This window comes from Cornus florida, unplaced genomic scaffold (genome assembly GCF_030987335.1).
Source record: "Cornus florida cultivar Cherokee Brave unplaced genomic scaffold, ASM3098733v1 CherokeeBrave_3.0.0_Hap2_Chr10, whole genome shotgun sequence".
Taxonomy (NCBI): domain Eukaryota; kingdom Viridiplantae; phylum Streptophyta; class Magnoliopsida; order Cornales; family Cornaceae; genus Cornus; species Cornus florida.
The window spans coordinates 19,071,121-19,081,994 of NW_026775580.1; positions in this window are offsets into that span (position 1 = coordinate 19,071,121).

The window sequence follows — 10,874 nt, forward strand, 5'->3', positions numbered from 1 at the left end:
TGTTCAATTGTGATTTAGGAATGATCCTATAGATTCATTTGGAACATAAACGCTAGGTGGCATGACCCACTTTAGTCGTTTACACACTTTTAGATTTCAAGTTGATTACTTTGAGGATCTATGTCTTGACGTGTGGTACTAGAAACTCCAATTTATGCTAAATGGTTATATTTAGTTGTTTACACATTTTAGATTTCAAGTTGATGACTTTGAGAATCTATATTTTGTCGCTTTGTATAGCATGCTCTTATGTTGTTTGAATTGCATGAATAATGTGTTTTATGCTAGAAATGATCTTAGGCAGCTTAGGATGCTCCCTGAGTCTCGCCTTTGACATAGATGCTAGGTGGAATGAACCACAATGTTTAAATCATGCAAACATGTAAAACGTTAGGTCGATGCATGCTCATTTCTTACGAGTAGTTTTATGTTACTTACCCCAAAGTTACTGGGGCATATTTTAGGTATAGGATACAAGATTGGAGATTTGCACTTGCTTTGGTGATTTTGCAGAAGTGAAGTTTCTTTTAGAAGCATTCTTGTTCACATGCAAGTGTTAGCATGTTTAAGTTTTGCCTATAAAATGTAATTTTTCTAACTTAGAGGTTTGACATGTTAAATGTTGTAAATGAATTGTAATAAGGCCATAGGCCATTTCAGCATGTTTAAAATGTTGTTTTACACTTGCATGTATGTTCACATCATCACACACTTGCATATAATTAAGTTTGATTATGCAATGGGGGATTCAAGTGAGGCTTAAAGTCTCTTTTTTAGTTTTGGTGTACGTGGTCTAGTTTGAACTAGACTTTGCCCCTTTGGTTGTCATTGGTGCCATAGGGTACCATTTGACCCTTTTCATGTTAGTTTTCGCTTCCGGTTATTTCTTTGAGCTCCGTGACTTTATGGAAGGTCACATTGGTGTCTTGGGGATGGTTTATATCTCTATAGACTTTGGTTTTTATCTTTCACTTCTGCATTTCGGATCCGTTATCGGGTCAACTTTCGGTTCATCACTGACGCACCGGGTTGAAAAACTTGGGCCGTCATAGTTTTTGCAGGCCTTATTGCTAAAAAGGAATAAGAATAAAGTTTTAAAGGGTTTTGAAGCACAAGTCATATTAGGCCCACATTCCAAGTGATCATCAAAGGAAAATAACATGAAGAGGCGATAGATACAACCGGAGCTAAAGAGAGATGCTTGTGTCAGAGTAGAAAGCCTTGCGTCCGGACGTAAGAAATGGCGTCTGAACGCCAAATCCTCCAGCAACTCGGGTCCGGACGCCAATATTCACGTCTAGACGCAAGACCTCGGGTCCCCATTTTATTTAAGTCCGATTTTGTCTATCTTAAGTTGGGTTTCGAATTTAAAATGCGGGATTTGGTATTTTGAACTTAAGGGAGGATAAAAGAGAGGGAAAGGCTGGAAGATAGAGAGAGAGGGGGAGGATTTTTAGGGTTCTTGGAGGCTGAGCTTGCAACAATGGTGAGGAGGGGAATTCTTTCTCTTTTTCAATCATGGAGGTTGCTGCCATGTTCATGAGAGGCTAAATCCCTTCTCTAGGGAGTTAATGTAACCTAGGCCAAGTAAACATGTTCTGATTTGTATTTCAATTTGGGGATGATTATTGTATATATTCAGTTTCATAAATTAGAAGTATTTACATTGACTTGATGTATATTACATTGAATTGATGCATGTGTTTATCATATGAATATATGTTCGTGTTAATTTGTTTTCTTGTCTTAGAAATCATATTGATACAAATATTACACTTGATTTCCTATAGTGACAATGGGAAAGAATTTATGGAATGGTTATATTGGCATGAAATTGAGTATTTATATAGGTTATACCTAAGGAAGATGAACCATGCTACACCTTTAGATTAATGTAGTTAGGTAGATGGTCCATACCAACTAAAGATAATCGATGATATTTAATTAATTCCATATGCTACAATATACAATAGAAGGACCTTGATAGGCCATGCCTAGGGAAGATGTTTTATACCACAACCTAGTTTAGGTGGATGAACCATGCCAACCAAAGATGGGTTATGCATAGTCCTGAAATGTATGATCTTCTTGACGATTTTGTGATAGTTTTATACTTTTACACATCATTTTATACATATAATTGTAAATCCTCAAGTTGAATGCAAGTTTAACATGTTTGCGAGGTTAAGGTGAAGTCAATTCCCCTGGCTTGTTCTTTATAAGTTCAATCCATTTTTATTTATTGTTTTATGAAAGTTAAATTCGTAAGTTAAGTGACAAACCAATCAATTTATCATTTCTTTTATCAAATAGAGGAAGTAGTTTTATAATTCTGTTTGCCATAAACTAGCAATCCTTGTGGTTCGATAACCCCATACTCTAGCATTAATCTGCAACGATGAATGTGCTATTGTTATAAGTGGTATTTTTAAGTGGTACACATTTGTGCACATCAACTTTTTGGCGCCATTACCGGGGATTGCAAACGGTTTAGTAATCAAAATTTAAAAATTGCTTCATTATTTGATTGTATATATCTTTTCATGTTTTTGATGTTTTGGTGTTGGTAGGGACTAAAGACTTTCTAGAAGGATTAATTGCAAAATTTGAAGTCTTAAGGACTTTGGGTAAGTTTTTGAAGTTCCTAGTTATATTTTGTTGGGCACTTGTCAAGGCTATTGCAAATTTATTGTTTTATTTAGAGCATAGGTCCTTGTCGTCGCCAATTTAATTTGTTTAATTGAGGAGAAAGGGATCAATGTATGTGGATGTATTGGTGAAGGGTTGTTATGATTGTTGTGTTTGATGGTTGATGGTAGGTCATAGATCATTATCTTTACCACATCTTGAGGAACCAATTGATATCACTTTACTTGAAAGAACTTTTAGGCAACAAAGAAGGAACCTTAGGGATCCTGAAATTTTAAGAGAACTTGAAATCAAAGTAGATAAAATGGCTAATGAACATGATAATCTCGGAAATTCTAATCCTGAAAATGAAAATTTAGCACCAATGACTCTTAGGGACCATTTTGTACCCTCTACATACATATCTCCATCATGCATTGTTATGCCTAATGTTGAGGCTCATCATTATGAGATCAAATCTACCATAATTCAAATGCTTCCAGCATATCATTGGTTTGATAATGAGGATCCTTATAAACATCTTGATAAGATGAGGGATTTTCCCCAAGATGCACTTCATATGCTTCTCTTCCCATTCTGTTTAAAAGATAGAGCAAAATATTGGTTGAACTCTCTTGTTGCTAATTCCATCACTTTATGGGTCCAATTGCAACAAGAATTTCTTAAAAAGTATTATCCTATGAGTAAAAGCAATCAATTGCATCGTTCCATTCTAAGTTTCTCTCAAATTGATGGGGAAATATTTTATGAGACGTGGGAAAGACTTCAAGATTTTCTGAGGAAGTGTCTGCACCACCAAATTCAAAAGTGGGAATTAGTGCAAGCTTTCCATGATGGTTTGACAGAACCACATAAACAATTAATTGATTCTTCATATGGGAGCATGTTTATGTCCAAAAATCCAAATGATGCATGGACTCTACCTAAGAACATAAGCGAAAATTCTATGCAATATGGTTCTCATAGAGCTTCTACATCAAATGTGATTAAACCCTCAAATCCGTGTCAACCACGGACTCTTAGAGAAGAATCTTCTCAAGTGGATGCCATAGCTCACAAAGTTTTTTAGCTTGTGGCACCACATCTCTCATCTTATCAAAATTCTTCATCAAGTGCTATGTGTGCATATTACACGAGTACTTTCCATAATGCAGAAGATTGCCTCACACCAGAGCAATTTTTTGAAGGTATACCAGAACAGGTAAATGTTATGTTCTCTCGCCCTAGAAATAATCCTTATTCCAATACATACAATCCGGGTTGGAGAGATCATCCAAATTTCTCGTGGAGGTAACAAGCCCTACAAAATTCATCATTCCAAGGTCATAGAGAATCAAATCAATCTAATTCTCAGTCTATGAACCGACCATTTCAAGCTTCTTCAAGCTATCGTCCTCCTTCCTATAATGTAAATTTTTCAAATCAGAATTATGTTCCTTCGCAACAGTCTCAATTGGATGAGTTAGTAAATTTCAATAAACAGATAATGGCTACTATTAGTGGTTTGCAATCAACTGTGCAATTGGTTAATACTCACTCTCAATCAATAGCCAATATTGAAACCCAACTAGGGCAAATGGCTAATTCAATAAATCAGCTTCACAAGAAGGACACATGAAAACTTCCAGCTTAACCTGTGGTGAACTCGAAAGGGCAGTATATAATTGATAAGATCACTCCTCCAAGTGGATTAAATATTGATCAAGTTCAAACAATCACCACACTTCGGAGTGGAAGAGTTGTGGACAATAAGGTTGATGAAAAAGTTGAAATTCTTGTCCCCAAGTATTCAAACTTCTTCATCCAAAAATCTAAAAGATAGTCCAGAAATTCCAAATCTGCCAATCCAAAATGTTGAGATATTTTATGAGCCTAAGGCTCATTTTCCTCAGCGCTTCATAGAGTCCACACATTTTGGGAAAAAGGGCGATAAAATTCAGGATATATTTGAAGTCTTTAAGCAAGTAAAGATCAACATTCCTCTCCTTAATGCCATTAAGCAAATTTCACCTTATGCAAAATTTCTTAAAAATTTGTGTACTTAAAAACGCATTTCTAAGAGCAATCTTCCGAAGAAGGTGAGGTTAACTGAGCAAGCGAGTGCTATCATTCAGTATAATACACCTCCAAAGTTTAAGGATTTAGGTACCCCGACAATCTCGTGTGTCATTGGAGACAATGAGATAAAAAAGGCACTCCTTGACTTAGGATCAAGTGTAAATCTGATTCCTTACTCAGTATACTTGCAACTTAGCTTAGGAGAACTTAAATCGACTTCAGTTGTTTTGCAACTTGCGGATAGATATGTAAAGCAACCTCGTGGTATCATTGAAGATGTACTCATTAAGGTGGACAATTTCTACTTTCCAGTAGACTTTATGGTTCTAGATACTGAACCAGTTCATTAAGGTGGACAATTTCTACTTTCCAGTAGACTTTGTGGTTCTAGATACTGAACCAGTTCATAATCCAATAAAACATATCCCTGTAATCCTTGGTCGGCCTTTCTTAGCCACTTCTAATGCTTCAATTAATTGCTGAACCAGGGTGATGGATATTTCTTTTGGAAATATGAAGGTAAAGTTTAACATCTTTAGTGTTTCTCAACATCCTCAAGGGGAATATGAGTGTTTCTCTTTTGACATCATTGATGAAATGGTTGAAGAATCTCTCCCATTTACTTTAATTCAAGATCCTCTTGAGACTTGCTTGGCTCATTTTGACTTTAAAAATTATGATATTGATCAATACATTTGTGAAGTTAACACTTTGCTTGAAGCCAATGCAATCTCGGACTTTCCTCCTTGGAAAGTGCCAAAGGAATCTCTTTTATTAATTTCCAGCACTCCTCCTGTCCCTTCATTGAAATCTCCACCTCAACTTGAGTTAAAGCTGCTTCTATTCAATCTCAAGTATGTATTTCTTGGTGTAAACAAAATTCTTCCGATCATCATTGCATCGGATCTTTCAAAAGATCAAGAAAATAGCCTTATAGCAGTGCTACAAGAGCACAAAGAAGCTATTGGTTGGTCAATGGCTGATTTAAAAAGAATTGACCCTTCCATTTGCATGCACCGTATTCTTTTGGATGAAAAAGCTAAACCTTCTTGAGAGGTGCAGCGTCGGTTGAATCCAAACATGAAGGAGGATGTCATGAAAGAGGTTATTAAGCTATTAGATGTGGGAATCATTTACCCCATCTCGAATAGCAAGTGGGTGAGTCTAATTCAAGTTGTTCCAAAGAAGTTTGGCCTCACTATTGTTGAAAATTTAGGGAGAGAACTCATGCCACAACGTACTACTACTAGTTGGCGTGTGTGCATTGATTACAAGAAACTAAACTCTGCAACTAAGAAAGATCATTTTCCACTCCCATTCATTGATCAAATCCTAGAGAAATTAGCTGGTCAGAGTTACTATAATTTTCTTGATGGTTATTCTGGTTATAACCAAGTGGGTGTAGATCCTCAAGATCAAGACAAGACCACCTTCACTTGTCCTTTTGGAACTTTTGCTTATCGTTGCATGCCCTTTGGGTTGTGTAATGCACCGGCCACTTTTCAAAGATGCATGATGTCCATATTTTCTGATATGGTCAAAAAATTTCTTGAAGTATTCATGGATGATTTTTCTATCTTTGGATCTTCTTTTGACTCTTGTCTCCATAATCTATCACTCGTCCTTCAAAGATGTAAAGAATCCAATCTGATTTTAAGTTGGAAAATAGTCACTTTATGGTACAAGAAGGGATTGTATTGGAACATATTATCTCCAAAAGAAGGATTGAGGTTGATAAGGTAAAAGTTGAATTAATTCATAGCTTTCCTCCTCCCTCTTCAGTGAGACAAATTCGATCTTTTCTTGGTCATGCAGGCTTTTACTGCCGTTTCGTCAAAGATTTTTGTAAGATATCTCGGCCTTTATGCCATCTTCTTGAAAAGGACACTAACTTTGACTTTGATAAAGCATGTTTGGAAGCTTTTAAGAAGCTCCATTCGCTACTCTCTTCTGCCCTAATCATGAAACCACCTAACTGGTCTCTCCCCTTTGAGATCATATGTGATGCATCCGATTATGCATTAAGTGCTGTTTTGGGCCAGCGTGTAGATAAAACTCCTCACGTTATTTACTATGTTAGTAAGGCTATGTTAGATGCTCAAATGAATTATACAACAACTGAGAAAGAATTGCTAGCAGTTGTCTATGCCTTGGATAAATTCCGTTCCTATCTGCTTGGATCTAAGGTTATTGTTTTCATGGATCATGCCGCGTTAAGACATCTACTTGCAAAGAAAGAGACCAAACCTCGCCTCATTCGTTGGATACTCTTACTCCAAGAGTTCAATATTAAGATTAAGGATAAGAAAGGAACTGATAATGTAGTTGTAGACCATCATTCTAGGCTTTTTATTGAGAACACTTTTGATTTATATCCAGTTCATGACTCCTTTTTGGATGAACAACTGTTCCAGATTTCTCATGAGTTGCCTCCTTGGTTTACTGATATTGTTAACTATCTTACGGTTGGAAAAATTTGATCAAAATGGTCTAAGCAAGAGAAAGACCGGTTCTTCGCTCAAATAAAAAATTTCTTTTGGGAAGACCCGGAATTGTTCAACTACTGCCCCGATCAAATAATCCGGAGATGTATTCCTGAATTTGAAGTCCAAAACATTTTGAAATTCTGCCACACTCTTGAATGTGGAGGACATTTTAGTGCCAAAAAGACTTCATCTAAAGGTCTTCAGAGTGGATTTTATTGGCCTTCATTATTCAGAGATGCTTACAACTTTTGCAAGTCTTGTACGCGTTGTCAAAAGCTTGGGGCCATGTCTAAAAGGGACATGATGCCATTGAACTCCATTTTAATCATCAAAATCTTTGAAGTCTAGAGAATAGATTTTATGGGACCATTTCCATCTTCATATGGTTATTTTTACATTCTCCTAGCAGTGGATTATATATCTAAGTGGGTAGAAGCTAAGGCAACCACAACCAACGACCATACTGCAGTGGTCCAGTTCATTCAAAAGAACATATTCAGTCGGTTTAGCACACCTCAAGCACTCTTGAGTGATGGAGGATCTCATTTTTGTAATCGTTATCTTCGATCTATTCTCCTTAAATACTCTATCAGTCACAAGGTTACCACACCTTACCATCCTCAATTGAATGGTCAAGTAGAAGTTTCCAATCAGGAAATCAAGCATATTCTTAAAAAAATGATTCGACCGGACTACAAAGATTGGTCATTACGACTGAACGATGCGCTTTGGGCCTACCGAACTACGTTTAAGACGTCAATTGGCATGTCACCATACCAGATTGTTTACGGTAAGGCATGTCATCTTCCGGTTGAATTAGAACATCGTGCAATTTGAGCCATTAAGCGGTTTAATTTTAATCTTGATCAGGCCGGCTCTAACAGAAAATTGTAGCTCAATGAGCTAGATGAAATCCGGAATGAGGCTTATGAAAATGCAAAAATTTATAAAGCAAAGACCAAAGCATTCCATGATAAACATATCATTAAGAAGTCTTTTGCTTCAGGTAAAAAATTTTGGCTTTTCAATTCCAGATTGCAACTTTTCCTAGGGAAACTTCGATCACGGTGGGAAGGTCCTTTTCTGATCACTTTTGTATTCTCTTATGGTGCAGTTGAGCTGAAAGACCTGGGGAATGGGAATCTTTTTAAGGTCAATGGTCAGCGGCTTAAGCCTTACATTGATAACTTAGTCCCGGTCGGATATGTGGATTCTATTATCTTGACGGATCCAATTTATGAGGACTAGAAGGATTCCCATAATGTCTAGCTATTGACGTTAAATTTAGCATTCCAAGGAAGCAATTCTTTATATTCTAAGCTTCTTTCTCTACTTGTTATCATGAACCAAAAATTCTTAACAAATGGCTAAATAGAATTCCCACTTTGTATTCTTTAAGAATCATTTACATGTCCATTCAAGTGGCCATAGTGGGTCTCTATAGTCATACAAAGGTTTGGTAACATTTTTGGGTGTCTTTGATCAGCAATTCAAAAAAGCTACAGTAACACTCGTGTCCGAACGCCATCCCTTGCGTCCGAATGCTAATCATAGCCTCAACTAGCATCTGGACACCACCACCGGCGTTTGGATGCTAACACCTGATGCTTTTTGCATCCAGACGCTACCACTAGCGTCCGGACGCCAATCCACCACCTTCAGCCCTCCACACTCACAATCGAGCATTCAGCACCCCGCTACAGTTTGCGTCTGGACGCCATGGTTACGTCCAGATGCGAAGGCCCATTTGAAGGGACCCGAGCCCAGCCTTATGCTTATAACTTGCTACCCTCATTTTTTACAATTGTATCTCCTTATTTCCATCCTTAAACCCTACGTCTAAAACCTTCTAACCCAACCTTACCCTACGTCTAAAACCTTCTAACCCAACCTTACCCACATTCTCTAATTTATTTTTAATCTTCTCAATCTCCATTTTTCATCAAATAATCCTCTTTCATCATCCTCCTCCATCATCATCATTCAATCAAAGAGGGCAAGGTTTCCATCTCCAAATTGAGGTAAGTTCTTTCCTCTTCAATCTTTCAATTCTAGAATTGTTCATAGAGATGAAGGTTAGAACTTAATCATGTGGGAAATTAATTCTTTTTAAAGTGAGGAAAGTTTGTGTTTTCATTCTAGATCCATGATTGTAGATTCAAATAATCTAATCTTCACAAGTGTTCTCTACTTTTTAGTCTTGCACACCACGTGTTTGACAAAAATACTGAACCAACTTCTTTCACTTAAATGGCTTCTTCTTCTGCTTTTAAGCACCCTCGTGTTTTGGACGACTCTTCTGAGGACACTTCTACCCTGAATTGGACAGAATGGCCCATTAAATATGAGACCAAATTCACAATTGAGCATAAATTTCAAGACCATCCGGAAACGGTTTGGTCGGTTTTAGAGTTGAAAAATCATGGTCTTGTCATTGTATTTAAGCCATATGCTTAAGTCTTCCTTCCCCGGATCTTTCAAAAATTCTATGCCAACATGTCTCACTCATGCGCCAAGCTAGATATGATACGGACAACAATTGATGGTACGCCTTTTGCAATCACCATCAATGACATTGCTATAGCTTGGGACATTCCTCTAACTTCTCCGTTGAATGATGAGGATGAGCCGATTTATGGTGTTTATCCGGACACAATTACGTTACAGGATATTGTGCGTGAAATTTATCACAACAACTTTACACATCGTCGCACAACGAGCACTAACAAGTCCTATATTCTATGCCGAATTTGGTTTTTCAACTCTGTCCTAAGCCAGAATGTTTTCCTAGTTGCTAGGCATGCCGAACAAAAGGGTGCTTTCCTTAATACCCTTTATGCTGCAGAAAGAGGATTTTGGTTTTGTGTCTCATAGCTCATTTGGGATCAAATTCTGAAACTTTACCGTCACCTCATTGTGAAGCAACAGGATAATGCTTTAACTTGGGCATTTCCCTTTCTTTACTTGAACACAAAAATGTTAAAGCAAAAGGGACTTAAGGTGCGCAAGAATGAGGAGAAAATGAAGGATGTGTATCAGTATAATCTCACTGAATGAAGAAGAGCCGCTCTTAATTAAAAAAGGGTAGACAGATACGAATGGGTGATGACTTTAATTGGGGTGATGTGAATATTCCTTTGGAGGCTGAACATGATGAACCTGCCCCTATTGGTCCAATGTCACCTGCGCTAACTAGGGCAGATTATGACTCTCTTAGCACTCGGATTGATGCTATTTAGCTGCGGGTCGGTAACATGGAGGGGAATCTTACAGATTTTTGTAAGGAAATAAGAGAAGGACAACAACTTCTGCAGGCAATATTGCAGTCACTTATTGATCGTGGTGATACTACTCCGGCTCCATCTTCTTCCACCGTTATGGAGGATTGAGCATTGTGTTGCTCTTTAGTTTTATTTAGTCAAGTTATTTACTTCTATTTTGTATACTTCGAATAATTTTAGGATTTGGGCCATGTTTGGCATGACATTTGTGGGTGCACTTTTTGATGTGCACATATTTTGGTTTTCTTTCCCAGTTTTGAATAAAGCATGACGTAGTACTTTATATTTATATCTTTATACATGTCTATGCTTTTATGCTTGGTGTATAGTTTTTCTGAACAGATTATCTGGTCCAAGTTTGGGGGAAGATATTTCGCTGTTTCACTACCAATGGTTGCAC